The sequence below is a fragment of the Neophocaena asiaeorientalis genome, unplaced genomic scaffold (assembly GCF_003031525.2).
Source record: "Neophocaena asiaeorientalis asiaeorientalis breed wild unplaced genomic scaffold, Neophocaena_asiaeorientalis_V1.1 scaffold62, whole genome shotgun sequence".
NCBI classification, from domain to species: Eukaryota; Metazoa; Chordata; class Mammalia; order Artiodactyla; family Phocoenidae; genus Neophocaena; species Neophocaena asiaeorientalis.
The window spans coordinates 3,752,828-3,771,993 of NW_020175191.1; the positions used below are offsets into that span (position 1 = coordinate 3,752,828).

At 41.3% G+C, this 19,166-nt stretch overlaps 1 pseudogene; it reads left to right on the forward strand.

The window, feature by feature from the left end:
* Window positions 1-461: 461 nt before the first annotated feature.
* LOC112412996 (40S ribosomal protein SA-like) overlaps window positions 462-19,166 on the forward strand; it is a 62,813-nt pseudogene continuing 44,108 nt past the window's right edge.

The window sequence follows — 19,166 nt, forward strand, 5'->3', positions numbered from 1 at the left end:
CATTTAGATGGTTTTCTCTGAGTTCTAGAAGAGTAAATGATAGCTACCATTTAATTAATGCTCATTATATGTTAGGTACCATTCCAGGGTCTTTACACATGAAAAAGGGGAAAATTGTCTTAAAGAATATTACCATGGGGCTTCCCTGGTGGCGCAGTGGTTGAGAGTCCGCCTGCCGATGCAGGGGACACTGGTTCGTGTCCCTGTCTGGGAAGATCCCACATGCTGCGGAGCGGCTGGGCCCGTGAGCCATGGCCGCTGAGCCTGTGCGTCCGGAGCCTGTGCTCCACAACGGGAGAGGCCACAACAGTGAGAGGCCCGCATACAGCAAAAAAAAAAAAAAAAGAATATTACCATGGCCACCAATCCTACAACCTATTGTATCAGTCAGGGTTCAACCAGAGAAACAACCAGCAGGAAATATATATTAAGAGATTTATTATAAGGAACTGGCTTACGCAATGGTGGGGTCTGATGAGGTAAGTCTGAAATCCAGGATGCATGCCTTCAGGAGGGGCAGGCTGGAACTCTTGGGCATGGGCTGAAGCTGCTATCACAGGTAGAATTTTACCTTCTTCAAAGAAGCCTCAGCTCTGCTCTTAAACCTATTAAATTATTGAGTCATGCCTACCCAGAACAGCTAAGCGATAGTCTCCCTTACAAAATCAACTGACTGTGTACCTTAATCACATCTTCAAAATACCTTCACAACAACACCTACACTGGTGTTTGAATCACTGGGGATTGTAGCCAAGATAAACTGATATGTAAAAACTGACTGACCATCACACCTACCTACTGTTAACCATAGCAGACATTTTATTCCGCAAAGATTGTTCATGGATTCTTTAGTTATGCAAGATAGCCCATTTGGTTCTAAACTAGAATGGGACTCATTGGGAGAAAAATGATTTGTACTAACTAATTCAGTCAATTCATTGGACAAGTCGTGAATGCCTTACTACAAGTTATTGTTTTTGGTGCTTGGGATACATCAGGAAATAAAACAGCCCCAGTTTCCTGCCTCCATGGAATTCATATTCTTTCTGTAATGGAATGCTGACAATTGTGAGTTTTCTTCTTCTTTTTTTTTTGTGTGTGTGAGTTTTCTTTTGGCATTTGCAAGAGATTGAAGTTTAGAGGCCCAGCATCCAAGAAGACAGCTAAGGAAGACAGATTTTAGGAAAGAGTGTGTTCCAACATAGTAGCAGGTTGGAATCGAGGAAATGCTGATCAGTGGGAAATCCTTTTGTGCTGACAGCTGACCATTAAGAAAAATGATTTCCAGTAGTCCAGTTGTCTGCTCTGCTGTATTTTCCTCCATTATCCCCAATGTTTCTGTTAAAGTTATTGACACACCCTGCCTCAGATTAGTGAAGTTTGTTAGTGTCCATGCATTGAGCAAACCGGTGCAGAGTGAGGATGGCAGCCACAGGGAGCAAGAGGGCTGACGAGGGAAACAGAACTAATAGCTAAACATATATACAGAGAGAGAGAGAAATATAAATACATATATTGAAATACATTTCAATATATATTGAATTCTCAATATATATTGAAATGTATTTCAATATATATTGAGAATTCAATATATATTGAAAATTGAAATATATATATATACACACATATATATAATTTATATAAATAAATTTTCAAGAAATTGGCTTATGTGATTGTGGGAGCTGTCAGGTCCACAATCTATGGACAGACCAACAGACTGGAAACCGAGGCAGATTTCCTTCTTCCTTGGGGAAACTTCAGTTGTGTTCTTAAGGCTTTTCATCTGATTGGATCAGACCCACTCACATTACCGACATAAAGTCACAAAGTCAACTGATTGTGGATGTTAACTACATCTGCAAAATACCAGCAGAGCAACCCCTAGTTTCACGTTCAATTGAATAATCGAGTACCATAATCTGGCCAGCTTCACACATAGAGCTACCCACCACAGGCAGGAAATCGAAGTGACCAGAAGAATCTAAGACCCTAGGAATCCTCGGAAAATTGAGAATGGAATTGGACTTTTGTGGGATAGAGCTTGAGACAGTTTGTCTATTAAAGTAGTAAGGAGAAAAAGATCAACAATTTGGAAATAGTCAACAGGATGACTGCATATCCTATGAGTGTCATCCTGAAGCACCACCAGCTCCATCCAAGGATTATCTCATCCTCTGGAGGCATGTAAGTGTTTTACTCAAGATTTATATATTTTTTTAAATTTATTTATTTAAATTTATTTATTTTTGGCAGCGTTGGGTCTTCGTTGCTGCATGCGGGCTTTCTCTAGTTGGGGCGAGTGGGGGTTACTCTTTGTTGTGGTGCATGGGCTTCTCACTCTGGTGGCTTCTCTTGTTGCAGAGCACGGGCTCTAGGCACATGGGCTTCAGTAGTTCTGGCACGTGGGCTCAGTAGTTGTGGCTCGTGGACTCTAGAGCACAGGCTCAGTAGTTGTGGTGCACAGGATTAGTTGCTCTGTGGCACGTGGGATCTTCCCGGACCAGGGCTCAAACCCATGTTCCCTGCATTGGCAGGCAGATTCTTAACCACTGAACCACCAGGGTCCATGGTTTACTATTGATTAGGGTACTTTACAAATCTGGAAGCGTGGTGGTTAACTTGCTGAAGATGATTCTTATTTGACTGCAATGCAAACATCTTTTGGCTGATATAAGGAGTACAAAGTCACAAAGTCAACTGATTGTGGATGTTAACCACATTTGCAAAATACCTTCATAGCAACCCCTAGATTCATGTTAGATTGAATAGTCGAGCACCATAATCTGGCCAGGTTCACACACAGAGCTAGATGCTACTTCAAAGTATGTCTAGAGGGACTTCACTGGTGGCGCAGTGGTTAAGAATCCACCTGCCAATGCAGGGGACACAGGTTCGAACCCTGGTCCAGGAAGATCCCACATTCTGCAGAGCAACTAAGCCCGTGTGCCACAACTACTGAGCCTGTGCTCCTAGGGCACATGCTTTGCAACAAGAAAAGCCACCACAAGGAGAAGCCTGTGTGCCACAACGAAGACCCAACACAGCCAAAAATAAATAAATAATAAATAAATAAATTTATATTTTAAAAATCTATGTAGAAAATGTGTCTCTTTAAAAACACACACACACACACATACACAAAACAAAGTATGTCTAGAAGAAGATGCTACTCCAAAGTACGTCTCTTCCACAAATGGATTATTTTGAGCTATAGACCACTGAGAACCAGCAGATGAAAGAAAAATTCTAAAAGCAGGGCACAAGTTTTCCTTTTGTAAAGGAAGTTAACACTTATAAAGGAAATTTTAGTTTGCAAAAAGTATCTCCCTACCAGATCAGGAAGAGGTAGAAAACAACTTTATGAAATGACCCTTACTTACCATGCTTTTCTTGGTCACCTTCCCATTACTTGCTTCCTCCCCTCCCGACCCCCAAACCACCCAGAAGCCCCAAACCCCTTTTCCTTTGTTTTACCCTAACATGATATATAAACCCAAGTTCTAATCACCCCTCTGAATTACTCATCTCTGGGTACTCCCACGTGTAAGCACGATTCACAGGCTAATAAACTTCTGTTTGTTTTTCTCTTGTTAATCTCTCTTTGGCCAGTCTCATTTACAGGGCTTCAGCTGGATAATCTAAGATGGGTGGAGGAAAAGAATTTTTCCTCCCCTACACATAGAAATGAAAATTATTTCCCACCAGAGAAAAGACACTCCGCAAAGGTTACTGTTTTGTTGCCCTGAGGATCATTAAGCAGTTTTGTCACAAATCAAGCAATCTTAGTCTTCGGTCTTTCTTTAAGTGACTGTAAATATTTCTGTCTCTACTACACGCCTTTGAAATAGCTTTGCCATTCTGGTGCTTCCCTCATCAATGAGTTACATAAGTCTTTGATGTGTGTACATTTTATATCTGTATGAGAGACCTGTTTTTAACTTTTGAAAGCTATACCTGGACAAAAGGAAAGGGTGAAGGACCCAGAGGCTGAATGACTTGGGAGTATTTAGGTGATGCTTGCCTTATCCTATTTAATTGTCACAAAAATCACAGTGGTTTAATATTAGTACTGCTATTTTAACATATGAAGAAGTAGATACACTCCAAGGTTAAAAACTTACCCAGAACTACGTAAATAACGTGCGGCGGAGCTAGGGCCCAAGCCCTGGTCTTTACTTGCCCTTCTCTATGCTGTGCTATCCACAACTGAAGAGCAGGCAGAAGGGATTCTACAAGTCTAAATCATCACACTCTGCCCGAATCCCCTCTGTAAGGTCCTTGATAAGTAGTTACTCTTTTCCATCAGACAGGAGCAGAGTATTCACTTTCCTACAGTTTATCTTCTTTTCTGGCACATCCTCTGTGTTCTCACCCATTCCTCAAAATGTCACAGACTTCAGATCTGTAACTTCCTAGATACTGGCCCTTCATCAACTATCTGTGACTATCCCTCCTCAGACATAGCATTCTGAATTACATATCATAATAGTGTACATGCAGCTGATAAGTGAAAAGTAGAAAACCATCAATCATCTCCTTTGTTGTATTCTTTCATTATTCTGCCTAAGATTGAGTTAGCTTTCTTGGTAGTCTCAATAACTGATAGCGACATTAATCTTGTAGGCAAACAAAAAAATAATGTCCTTTGCATCTCAGCATTATTTATTTCACTACTTCTTGTTTTCTCCTGTCTTTCACTGAAATGAAACAGAAATGTGTGGCCCAGATCTAAGAAATCCATGAGAGGAGGGGAACAGCTCAAACAGTTTCTGTATGTATTTTAATCAAAAGAAAAAAGAATATCTTTTTTTTTTTTTTTTTTTTTTTTTTAAAAAAAAAAAAAAAAATTTTTTTTTTTTTTTTTTTTTTTTTTGTAAAGTAACTAAGCTGAAACAGCCAGCTGCAGAACTTCCTAGGGGACAAAAATATATAAAAACACAGAAATCAAGATTTGACTGACATAGTCTAGGAAATATTTTAATGCAGACAAGAGTCATTTGAAAGTTTTAAAGTGAATTTCTCAACCATCAAAATAAAATGTTGCAATGACACAAAAAATAAAGCTGTATTTTTCAAAACAAAACTGAATTTTGAAAATAAGTCATTCGTGTTTGGTTTCACAAGGAGTTGAATTACATGGAGAACTAGTTGTTTTAGCAACTGCATGCTAATGATTGCATGAGGACAATGATTAACTCATGAAAATGCAAGAAAATCATCTTTTTAGATCACGAACAGCATTAACCTCATCTGAAATTATCAAGTCTGGAGCATCAAGCTGAGTGAATTAGGTCTCTTCGGATGACAGAAACCTATTCAAATTTTCTCAGAGACAGAGGTTTCATGTGCTGCAGGAAGGACCCAAGGAGACCCATCAAGCCCTCTCTGATTCTGCTTCTCTTCAAGTTGGTGTCCATCTCTCCTGCTGAGAACATCTCCTTCTGCACCGTGGGCAGTGTGGTCAGTCCACAGGCTCATATCTCCACTCCCACAGATCTGAGACTCTCCAAGTAACCCCAGCAAAGGGCTCTCATTGACTCATCTTAGACTTGGTTCATGTCTAGATCTGAATAAACAGTTGTGGCCAAGAAAGAGGGGTGATATGATTGGTCTGGCTTAGGTTAGATACTGACTTCTGAAACAATCACTATGGCCAGTGAGGTGGAATCTAAAAGAAAATGGCAAGTAAGTCAGAAAGAAAAAGACAAATACCGTATGCTAACACATATATATGGAATTTAAGGAAAAAAAAATGTCATGAAGAACCTAGGGATAAGACAGGAATAGAGGTGCAGACCTACTGGAGAATGGACTTGAGGATATGGAGAGGGGGAAGGGTGAGTTTTGACAGGGCGAGAGAGAGTCATGGACATATACACACTAACAAACGTAGTAAGGTAGATAGCTAGGGGGAAGCAGCCGCAAGGCACAGGGATATTAGCTCGGGGCTTTGGGACAGCCTGGAGGGGTGGGATGGGGAGAGTGGGAGGGAGGGAGACCGCAAGAGGGAAGACACATGGGAGCATATGTATATGTATAGCTGATTCACTTTGTTATAAAGCAGAAACTAACACACCATTGTAAAGCAATTATACCCCAATAAAGATGTTAAAAAAAAAAAAAAGAAAAAGAAAATGGCCAATCCTGTTCAAATCATATGGTTTATGTCCAGGAGTGGGTAGAAAGCTACTTTTTTGGGCATTCTGAATAACAGATATTCAATAAACAGGGACAATTAATATTTGGAATTTGGTTTTTTACCTGAAAAAAAAAACCAAACTATTTTTACATTAGAGTTAAAGCATTCCACTTCAAATGATTATTCCATATATTCTGTGTGTAAAATTGAGAGGCGTTAGCATCTTGTCTGTAGGGGCCTGCAGGAATAGAAAGGTCTTGCTGCCACTTATGAATGTAGCTCACCATTTCATACCTCCAAGAGCTACTGTTTCTTGGCAAGCCTCCATTAAGACTTTGATTAAGTTCAAGGCGATGAGACTATTATTTACATTAGTCATACTCTGGTAGACTCATTTCGCCCCCCCTGCATTCCTTTAATCATTGATTTATTCACTTGCTCAACAAATATTTAACGTGACATTTGTCTAGATATAGAAAGATATATAGAGAGAAATAAGTATGGTCCCTGCCCTCAAGTGCTACATCAAAGAGGAGACATCAAACAAGTAAACAGATTATTACAATACAGTATGATAAGTGCTGTGATTGCCCTATTCTGTTTTCCACTAGCCTCTAAGGTCACAGTGAACAACCTGTTTCTTTGCACCTCAAAATACTTATTCATCCTATCTACTGATGTCTGCCTCTTTTCAAGCAGGAATTAACTTTCATTTACAAATACAGAGAAGTATTAAAGTGCAAATGCCCACAAGAACTATTTTAAATTCACACTGGCGATTGGTTCAAGATGGCAGAGTAGACTTGAGGATGTGGGGAGGGGGAAGGGTAGGCTGTGACAAAATTTGGTCATTCATTTATACTTTCAACAAATATCACTAAGGGCTTACTATGTGCTCCATATGCTGGCTTTCTGGATAAGTAAACATTAAAACCCAAATATCTTTCACAAAACTGGGATCATGTTACGCTATTAAATAAGCTTGTATTTTCACTTGTTGATATGTAGTGAATATTTTCAGATATCATTAAACATTTTTGTTACATTTATCAAGAAAAAAAAAAAAGATGGCAGAGTAGAAGGATGTGCGCTCACCCCCTCTTACGAGAGCACCAGAATCACAACTAACTGCTGGGCAATCATCGACAGGAAGACACTGGAACTCACGAGGAAAGATACCCCACATCCAAGACAAAGGAAAAGCTTCAATGAGATGGTAGGAGGGGCGCAATCACAATAAATCAAATCCCATGACTACTGGGTGGGTGACTCACAAACAGGAGAACACTTAGACCACAAGGGTCCACCTACTGGAGTGAAGGTTCTGAGCCCCACATCAGGCTTCCCAACCTGGGGGTCTGGCAATGGGAGGGTGAACCCCAGAGAATCGGACTTTGAAGACTGGAGCGATTTGACTGCAGGACTTCGATGGGACTGGGGGAAATGGAGACTCCACTCCTGGAGGGCACACACAGAGTGGTGTGCACATCAGGACCCAGGGGAAGGAGCGGTGACCCCTTAGGAGACTGAACCAGACCTACCTGCTAGTGTTGAAGGGTCTTCGTCAGAGGTAGGGGGTGGCTGTGGGTCACCACAAGGACAAGGACACTGGCAACAGAAGTTCTGGGAAGTACTACTTGGCATGAGCCCTCCCAGAGTCTGCCATTAGCTCCACCAAAGAGCCTGTAGCTTCCGTGCTGCATTACCTCAGGTGAAATAACCAACAGGGAGGGAACCCAGCCCCACCCATCAACAGACAAGCAGATTAAAGTTTTACTGAGCTCTGCCCACCAGAGCAACACCCAGCTCTACCCACCACCAGTCCCTCCCATCAGGAAGCTTGCATAAGCCTCTTAGATAACCTCATCCACCAGAGGGCAGAGAGCAGAAGCAAGAAGAACTACAATCCTGCAGCCTGTGAAATGAAAACCACATTCACAGAAAGACAGACAAAATGAAAAGGCAGAGGACTATGTACCAGATGACGGAACAAGACAAATCCCCAGAAAAACAACTAAATGAAGTGGAGATAGGCAACCTTCCAGAAAAAAAATTTGGAATAATGATAGTGAAGATGATCCAGGACCTCGGAAAAAGAATGGAGGCAAAGATCAAGAAGATGCAAGAAATGTTTAACAAAGATCTACAAGAGGGACTTCCCTGGTGGTGCAGTTGTTAAGATTCCCCCTGCCAATGCAGGAGACACAGGTTTGAGCCCTGGTCTGGGAAGATCTCACATCTGCGGAGCAAATAAGACTGTGCATCACAACTACTGAGCTTGCACTCTACAGCACACGAGCCACAACTACTGAGGCCCACGTGCCTAGAGCCTGTGCTCTGCAACAAGACAAGCCACCACAATAAGAAGCCTGTGCACTGCAATGAAGGTGGCCCCCGCTTGCCACAACTAGAGAAAGCCCATGCACAGCAATGAAGACCCAACAGCCAAAAATAAATAAATATAAATAAATAAATTTATGATAAAAAAGATCTAGAGGAATTAAAGAACAAACACCCAGAAGAATTTTTTAAAAAACCAAACAGAGATGAACAGTACAATAACTGAAATGAAAAATACACTAGAAGGAATCAATAGCAGAATAACTGAGGCAGAAGAACGGAGACAGAATGGTGGAATTCACTGCCACAGAGCAGAATAAAGAAAAAAGAATGAAAAGAAATGAAGACAGCCTAAGAGACCTCGGGAACAACATTAAATGCACTAACATTATCATTATAGGGGTGTCAGTAGGAGAAGAGAGAGAGAAAGTGCCCAAGAAAATATTTGAAGAGATTATAGTCAAAAACTTCCCCAACATGGGAAAGGAAATAGCCACCCAAGTCTAGGAAGCACAGAGAGTACCAGTCTGGATAAACCCAAGGAAAAACATGCCAAGACACATAGTAAACAAATTGACAAAAACAAAGAAAAATTATTAAAAGCAACAAGGAAAAAAATGACAAATAACATACAAGGGAACTCCCATAAGGTTGACAGCTGATTTCTCAGCAGAAACTCTACAAGCCAGGAGAGAGTGGCACCATATATTTAAAGTGATGAAAGGGAAGAACCTACAAACAAGATTACTCTATCCAGCTAGGATCTCATTCAGATTCGATGGAGAAACCAAAAGTTTTACAGACAAGCAAAAGCTAAGAGAATTCAGCACCACCAAACCAGCTCTATAACAAATGCTAAAGGAACTTCTCTAAGTGGGAAATACAAGAGAAGGAAAGGACCTATAAAAACAAACCCAAAACAATTAAGGAAATGGCAATAGGAACATACATATTGATAACTACCTTAAATGTGAATGGATTAAATGCTCCAACCAAAAGACACAGCCTCGTTGAATGGATACAAAAACAAGACCCATATATATATGCTGTCTATAAGAGACCCACTTCAGACCTAGGGACACATACAGACTAAAAGCGAGGGGATGGAAAAAGATATTCCATGTAAATAGAAATCAAAAGAAAGCTGGAGTAGCAATACTCATATCCCATAATATAGACTTTAAAATAAAGACTGTTACAAGAGACACAGAAGGACACTACATAATGATCAAGGGATCAATCCAAGAAGAAGATCTAACAATTATAAATATATATGCACCCAACATAGGAACACCTCAATACCTAAGGCAAATGCTAACACCTATAAAAGAGGAAATCAACAGTAACATAATAATAGTGAGGTATTTAACACCTCACTTACATCAATGGAGAGATAATCCAGATAGAAAATTAATAAGGAGAAACAGGCTTTAAACGACACAATAGACCAGATAGATTTAATGGATATTTATAGGACATTCCACCTGAAAACAGCAGATTACACTTTTTTCTCAAGTGCACATGGAACATTCTCCAGGATAGATCATATCTGGGGTCACAAATCAAGCCTTGGTAAATTTAAGAAAATAGAAATCGTATCAAGCATCTTTTCTGATTACAACGCTATGAGATTAGAAATCAATTACAGGGAAAAAAAACATAAAAAACACAGGCACATGGAGGCTAAACAATGTTACTAAATAACCAAGAGATCACTGAAGAAATCAAAGAGGAAATCAAAAAATACCTAGAGACACATGACAACGAAAACACGATGATCCAAAACCTATGAGATACAGCAAAAGCAGTTCTAAGAGAGAAGTTTATAGCTATACAAGCCTACCTCGAGATACAAGAAAAATCTCAAAAAAACAAACTAACCTTACACCTAAAAGAAGTACAGAAAGAAGAACAAACAAAACCCAAAGTTAGTAGAAGGAAAGAAATTATAAAGATCAGAGCAGAAATAAATGAAATAGAAACAAAACAATAGCAAGGATCAATAAAACTAAAAGCTGATTCTTTGAGAAGATAAATAAAATTGATAAACCTTTAGCCAGACTCATCAAGAAAAAGAGGGAGAGGACTCAAATCAATAAAATTAGAAATGAAAAAGGAGAAGTTACAATGGACACCACAGAAATACAAAGCATCCTAAGAGACTACTACAAGCCACTCTATGCCAATAAAATGGACAACCTGGAAGAAATGGACAAATTCTTAGAAAGTTTTAACCTTCCAAGACTGAACCAGGAAGAAATAGAAAATATGAAGAGACCAATCACAAGTAATGAAATTGAAACTGTGATTAAAAACATTCCAACAAACAAAAGTCCAGGACCAGATGGCTTCACAGGTGAATTCTATCAAACATTTAGAGAAGAGCTAACACCCATCCTTCTCAAACTCTTCCAAAAAATTGCAGAGGAAGGAACACGCCCAAACTCATTCTACGAGGCCACCATCACCCTGATACCAAACCAGACAGAGACACCACAAAAAAATAAAATTACAGACCAATATCACTGATGAATATAGTGCAAAAATCCTCAACAAAATACTAGCAAACAGAATCCAACAACACACTAAAAGAGTTATACACCATGATCAAAGTGGGATTTACCCCAGGAATGCAAGGATTCTTCATTATACCTAAATCGATCAATGTGATACACCCTATTAACAACTTGAAGAATAAAATCCATATGATCATCTCAATAGCTGCAGAAAAAGCTTTTGATAAAATTCAACACCCAGGGCTTCCCTGGTGATGCAGTGTTTAAGAATCTGCCTGTGAATGCAGGGGACATGGGTTCGAGCCCTGATCCAGGAAGATCCCACATGCAGAGGAGCAACTAAGCCTGTGTACCACAACTGCTGAGCCTGCGCTCTATAGCCCACGAACCACTACTGAAGCCTGCGTGCCACAACCACTGAAGCCTGTGTGCATAGAACCTGTGCTCTGCAACAAGAGAAGCCAGCTCAATGAGAAGTCCATGCACTGCAATGAACAGTAGCCCCCACTTGCTGCAACTAGAGAACGCCCGTGCACAGCAACAAAGACCCAACTCAGCCAATAATAAATACATTGATTAATCAATTTTAAAAAATTCAACACCCATTTATGATAAAAACTCTCCAGAAAGTGGGCATAGAGGGAACCTACCTCAACATAATAAAGACCATATACAACAAAACCACAGCAAACATTCTCAATGGTGAAAAACTGAAAGCATTTTCTCTAAGATCAGAAACAAGACAAGGATGTCCACTCTTGCCACTATTACCCAACATAGTTTTGTAAGTCCTAGCCCTGGAATTCACATTGGAAAAGAAAAAGTAAAACTGTCACCATTTGCAGATGACATGATACTATATACAGAGAATCCTAAAGATGCCACCAGAAAACTACTAGAGGTAGTCAATTCATTTGGTAGTCACAGGATACAAAATTAATGCACAAAAACCTCTTGCATTCCTATACACTAACAACGAAAAATCAGAAAGAGAAATTAAGTAAACAATCCCATTCACCATTGCAACAAAAAGAATAAAATACCTAGGAATAAACCTACCTAAGGAGGTAAAAGACCTGTACTCAGAAAACTATAAGACACTGATGAAAGAAATCAAAGATGACACAAACAGATATAGAGATATATAGCATGTTCTTGGATAGGAAGGATCAATATTGTGAAAATGACTATACTACCCAAAGCAATCTACAGATTCAATGCAATCCCTATCAAATTACCAATGGCATTTTTTACAGAACTAGAACAAAAATTCTTAAACTTTGTATGGAGACACAAGAGACACCACATAGCCAAAGCAATCTTGAGGGAAGAAAACGGAGCTGGAAGAATCAGACTCCCTGACTTCAGCCTATACTACAAAGCTACAGTAATCAAGATAATATGGTACTGGCACAAAAACAGAAACATAGATCAATAGAACAGGATAGAAAGCCCAGAGATAAACCCACGCACCTATGGTCAACTAATCAATGACAAAGGAGGCAAGGATATACAATGGAGAAAAGACAGTCTCTTCAGAAAGTGGTGCTGGGAAAACTGGACAGCTACATGTAAAAGAATGAAATTAGAACACTCCCTAACACCATACACAAAAATAAACTCAAAATCGATTAAAGTCCTAAATATAAGAGTGGACACTATAAAACTCTTAGAGGACAACATAGGAAGAACAGTCTTTGACATAAATCACAGTAATATCTTTTTGGACCCACCTCCTAGAGCAATGGAAATAAAAACAGAAGTAAACAAATGAGACCTAATGAAACTTAAAAGCTTTTGCACAGCAAAACTATAAACAAGACGAAAAGACAACCCTCAGAATGGGAGAAAATATTTGCAAACGAATCAACAGGCAAAGGATTAATCTCCAAAATATATAAACAGCACATACAGCTCAATATTAAAAGAACAAACAACCCAATCCAAAAATGGGCAGAAGACCTAAATAAGATGAACCGGTTTGCAGGGCAGAAATTGAGACTCAGATGTTGAGAACAAACCAAGGGGGGGCACCAAGGGAGGAAAGCCATGGGGGGGGCTGGGAAGTGTGATGAATTGGGCGATTGGGATTGACATGTATACACTGATGTGTATAAAATTGATGACTAATAAGAACCTGCTGTATAAAAAAATAAATTTAATTTAATTTAAAATTTAAAAAAAAGAGAGCTTGGAGGAGGGGAGTATGAAGAGAAGAATATGGAAGACAGGGTCCAAAGATCAAATCTCCCTGCTTCACATTGTCTCCAGTAGGCAACAATGGAATCAGGAGGGTGTTTCTATGAAAGGAGAAGGCTGGTTTAACTTGGCCCCATTTTCAAGATCACCTGTTGGTGTGAGTAGTTGAGTTGCTGAGATGTAGACAGCCAGGGCAGTGGGTGATTTAGAAGTCATCCATGTAAGGAGGATTGTAAGCCAGCCTCAGTCACTAACAGCTAGACTCTGTCTTCATGAAATCTGGTGGAGAGCAGTATGGAAGAGGCTGGGAGCTTCTCAGAATGGGCCCAGCCTCACACTCTGGGCAGCCCCCCTGCTAGGGATGGAGGCCAAAAATGGAGGGAGAGATGAGGGCTTCCAGCCCTGGGGAGAGGCAGGGAAGTGGGAGCAAGAGAGGAGCTCTGCAGACGAAGCTCACTTATTTCCCAATTTTGTCCAAAGTGAGAAGTCCAGAGAAGAAAGAGTAGGGCCGAGGTGCGGGAGTGGAAGGAGTGATGGAGAATTAATTGGCAGTGCAAAGAACAGGTGAGAGAGTCTTAAGTAGAAACTTTATGCCTTTATGAAACTCCACAATATTCTGCTCCCTAGCAGTTAAGGAATCAGTGGTTTTTTTCTGTCTAGCAAGTGAGAACTTGTAGTTAGCGTCCCCGAAGCTTCTGAATAAAGTGAGTACGCTGGTCAGCATGGAAACTCCTTTGAGATCCTGGGAACTCCTTACAGACGGTCCCTTTGTGGAGCAGTGACGAATTTTTATTCAGGAAGGTAAATTATGGGAAGCAAGCTCTACTGAATGCAACTGAACTATGTAACGTCACAGGGGTTTATTCCTTACAGACCTTGCCACTGATAGTGACATTCTGTTGTGTCTAGACGTCAGCTCTGTAGCTGGCAGCTGGTATTTGCAAGAGAGTAATTGTTCAAGGAAAACCCTTCTGTCTTTTTCTGAGATCAGAGTGCTCCGGAGACACTAGCACCCCTTCCTTTCCCCACTCTGCTTGCTGTCTGCGTGAAGGGAAATTCTGGGCTCCCTGTGAAATTACTAGGAACCAGGCACCATTTTAACGCATTGTTAAACATCATCTGTTTTTCTCTGGGTCATAGTGGCGCCGAGCTCTCTTTCACTGAGGAGATGCAAAGTAGCATATTTCATGCACTTTTATGAGTCCTTTGGCTCTTCTAGGCTTTTCTTTGTTTAGCTCAGCCCACAAACCAAAGAGAGTATCTGTTAATATTTCCCCAGACCGCTATTCAAAAAAAGGAACCGCTTGATATGAATCATGATGGCAGAACTCCCTGACAGTCTTGGGTCCAGAATTCTTGAGGCTACAGTGCCTGTGGCACACTGCTGGTCTAACTCTGCAAACCCACGAAACTCCCTGAGGAGTTTGCTAGCAATGCCGGGTCCAGTAAGTTCCCCCAAAGATTCTGATCCAGTGGGTCTGGGGTAGGACCCAGACATTTGCACTGTTAACAAACCCACCAGCTGATGCTCCAATAGGTGTGCTGAGGAGCAAACGTGAAAAACCCTGCAATGCAATTTTTTTCCCCTTATTAGTGAAGTTGTTGGCTCGTGGGTTAGATTCATTCATTCATTCATTGATTCATCCATTCCTGTTACCCAGCACTTGTTATGTGCCTCCTAACTTGATTTCCCATTTCTAAAGACTTTAAATTCCATCATCAAGTTTCACTTTTCTTGGGAAGACTTGCCAAGGGTGAGGCTCACAAGAGACAAAGTGAAATTGGCTGCAAGAGTGGTCACTCCAGCTGCAGGCCTGGAGGTGGGAGGGATGACATCCAGGTGGTTGGAAACCATCTGGTAGGGAAACAAATCCAATGATGACCCTCACCTAAGGAACTTGGCTGTTTGTCTAAGCCTCCAGAGGGAGTGATCCCTGGCCCCATAATGGGCTGAAGCAGCTTCAAGTGTTATGAGGGAATGGAGATTTCAACATGTGTGATCGGGAAGCTGAATACAATCTTTGTTTGGGAAGCTAGTGGGCCTCTTTTCTCTACTATTGTGCTGTGACCAATAATTGAGTGTTTGATTTTTGTTATATCTTGAAAATTGTGGACCAGGTGAAATGATGTCTTGTAAATATTCCACATGGGTATAGCCCTCTCACATCCTCAGTTCTCTCAAAGTCTTTCTGGAGGATTACAATCCCTCACTACAAACACAGGTTTCATTTTAGGGCTGACCCCAAATCATATGGACTCCTTCGAAAATGCCACAGTCACCCCTTGGATTGGGGAATGTGAGGCAGGCTGTGTTGAGCTTTTGGTTGGTTTCATTCTGTTAGTTTTCTTTTTGGGAGGGATGGTAGAATTTCACAAAGATTTGGTGGGAGTGAGTGAGGAGAGAGGTATCCCAGGGAGGAGGAGTACTGTATACCCCACATCACCCTCTGACCTCTCTTATCCCGTTCAGGCTGCTATAGCAAAACATCACACACTGGGTGGCTTATAAACAAGAGATATTTATTTCTCACAGTTCCGGAGGCTCAAGGCCCAAGATCAGGTCCAGGCCTTGGGCTTTCTTCCAGGTTGCAGACTGACATCTTTTCTCCTCACATGGCAGAAAGAGGGCAAGAGAGCTCCCTGGAGTCTCTTATATAAGGGCACTAATCCCGTTCATAAGGGCTCCTCCCTCATGACCTAATCACCTCCCAAAGGCCCCACCTCTAAACACCATCACTTGGGGGTTTAGGGTTTCTAATATGAATTTTAGGGGACATAAACATTCAGAGCATAGCATGACCTCACTTTTTTAAATGGACTTGTAACCCGTCCCCAAAAGAGACTTGGGTAAAGGTAAGTCGTGTGTGTGTGTGTCTGTGTGTGTGTGATCTATGTGTTTGCTGGGGAAAGCAGTGTATGGGTGAGTGGGTATACAACATTCCCAGTCCCACGATCAGGTACCCAGTAGCCCATCCATGGTAATAAATATGCCTGTTGTTTGGTTTGCCCCTTAAGTGTGGCATTCTCGGAGCCCTGATCCTATGGAGAAGAGTAATTTCAGCTGGGATAAAGAGAGATCACAGATATCAAAAATCCAAGCAGAAGAGGGAAATCTCATGGGTGTTACAGTCTCACCCAGCCAGCAAGCAGCAGAATTTGTGTTCTTCCCACCCCATCATGATAAATGGGGACGTCCATGAGGACAGGCCACCGACATGAGGAGGTGACATGTATAACAGGCTCAATCCTGGGCAAGCAGGAAAATGGGCATGCAGACACTCAGGCTCTGCCTTCCACAAAGTTTTGCCCATGACTATCCAACCCTCCACCTTCACTCCTCCTTCTGTTGTCATCCCAAGCATAAACATGGGCCCAGGAGACTCTCCTGCTCACTCAGAGTCTCTCTGGCAGCCTCACTTGGCAGCTGTCATAACATCAAGGACTTGCAAGGCAGAACTGACTTCCTGGGTGTGTGACCTGTATAGTCTCGCAGAACCTTGTGCTCAAAAACGCCCTGTGCTTGGTTCAAAGCTCTGCTGTCACCATCTTGAAATGTTTAATAATTTTTTAACTAGGAGTCTGCAAATTATGTCTCCAGTCATGCTGACAGGGCCAGGAGGATGCTTCTGGCTCAGTGGTGGGCAAGGCAAGGTGGCTCCTGGTTATGTCCTAGCAGCAGAGCACCCCTGTGTCTTCTAGGTCTGCTACTCATCACCTGCCTTCCCCTCATCCCTCCAGGAAATGACCTAGAAAGATGCAGGGAAGAGAGAGCTCTGGTGTTATTTATTACTGCTTCTGGTAGGATCCAGGGGAGGGCACAGGGGAAGACTGCGAACGTTGGGACTGAATGAACTTTGATTAGGGGAGGCGACAAGAATGGCCCTCAAATAGGCCCCCAGCACGAAGGGCAAGTGCTGCTCACGGGGGTAGAGGCCAGGCCCTGGTGGGATGAACTATTGCATGACCACCTTTATCAGTAGACCCTCTCCCTTGGCCCAGCACAGGCCTGGCCTGGATCCCAAGAAACTAGGGCATGGAGACCTCATGGGGCCCATCCTTACCTGACTTGTCTTAGGATTGGGGTGCTGCTAAGTGCAGAGCCTCTGTCTACTGTCCTGTGTGCTGTTGGCAGTACCCCAGCACATCACCCTGGCTTCATCACCCCGGAAAGGAGCAGGCTCATGTGCAAAGCTTGTGGTGGGATTCATCATGACCTAGTCAAGGAATCGAAAGAAGGTCAGTGAGGCCGAAGTGGACAGAAAGAGAGGTGCATGGGTCCAGAAGAGCCTGAAGAAGAAAGAGGTCAGAACCCGCAAGGCCTTTGAGGATTTGAGTCTTTATCCTAAGATCAATGGAAAGCCATTGATGAGTTTTAAGCAAAGTGACAGGACCTAAATTATAGTTTAAGAAGATCACACTGAGTGCTGTATGGAGAACACGTTGAAGAGTGGCAAGAGTGGAGATGGATGACCATTGTTGGCTATTTTAGAAGTCCAAGAGAAAGACAATGGTGGCTTGGAGGCAATGTTGGAGATGGAAAAAAAACTGAGAGAGAGTAAAGAGGTAAAATTATAGGTATTGACTATGATTGAATCGGGGAAGTGAGGAAGAGAAAACTTTCAAGGATTTGAATTCAGGTCTGTTAGTCTCCAAAGACTGTACTTTTAATCACTACTCTTAAGCACTTGGGTTTTCAGGTTTAAGTTCAGCTGTATATAACCAGAAACACCGAATAGCAATAGTTTAAATAAGATAAAACTTTATTTTTAATTCACATTTAAAAAGCCTGAAGATGGTCAATCCACGACTAGTTCAGGGTTCTGCCATGTCAAGCACACAGGCATCTTCTATTTTCTTGCTTTGCCTTCCTTAGCGCAGAGTCACCACCTCCTGGTCCAAAACTGTCACCTTGAGCTCAGCCATTGCATCTGCATTCCGGCTAGCAGAAGAGGGGAAGAGGAAAAGGGACATGTCTCCTCCCTTTGAGGGTATTTCTTCGAAGTCACATACCAAACTTCTGATTACCTCTCATTTACCAGAACTTAGTCAATGGATATACTTATCTGCATAGGAAGCTGAGAATTCTCCCCTTTATGAAGTACCAGCTTAAAACCAAGGGTTCAATTACTTAGAAGGAAGAATAGATGTCAGGGTACAACTAGCAGTCTCAACTATAACCACTGGTCCTGAGTCTGTGCAATGCCCAATGACATGCTAAATGATGAAAAGTCAGAAGCAGAGACTCAAATATAATGAAATAAATTTCTCTATAAAATTGAGACATAAAATGTCTCAATTTTATGCATATTTTGAGGTTCCATTTTTGTATAGCCGTTAGACTGTTTACTAGGTTAAAAATACCCACTTGAATGTAACATGGTGCAGCCACTGTGGAAAACAGTTTGGCAGTCCCTCAAAAACTTAAACATAGAGTTACCATATGATCTTACAATTCCTCTCTTAGGTATATACCCCAAAGAACTAAAAATATATGTTCATGCAAAAATGTGTAAACACACACACATTCATGGCGACATTATGCAGAGTAGCCAGAAAGTGGAAACAGGCTAAATGCCCATCAGCCGATCAATGGGTAAATAAAATGTGGTATATCCATACAATGAAATATTATTCAACAATAAAAAGGAATGAAGTACTGATATATGATAGAACATGATGAACTTTGAAAACATTATGCTTAGTGAAAGAAGCCAAATAAAAAAGGACACACTGTATGATTCCGTTTCTATGAAATGTCCAGAATCGGCAAAGCCATAGAGACAGACAGTAGATTAGTGGTTGTCAGGAAATGGGAAGAACAAATAAGTCGTATTTTTGGAGTGATGAAATTGTTCTAGAGTTAGATAAAGGTGATGGTTGCACAGAATACTGAGTACAATAAAAAAGACAATAAAGATTGTACACTTTAAAGGGATTAAGTTTATCACATGATATTGCTTATATGTGGAATC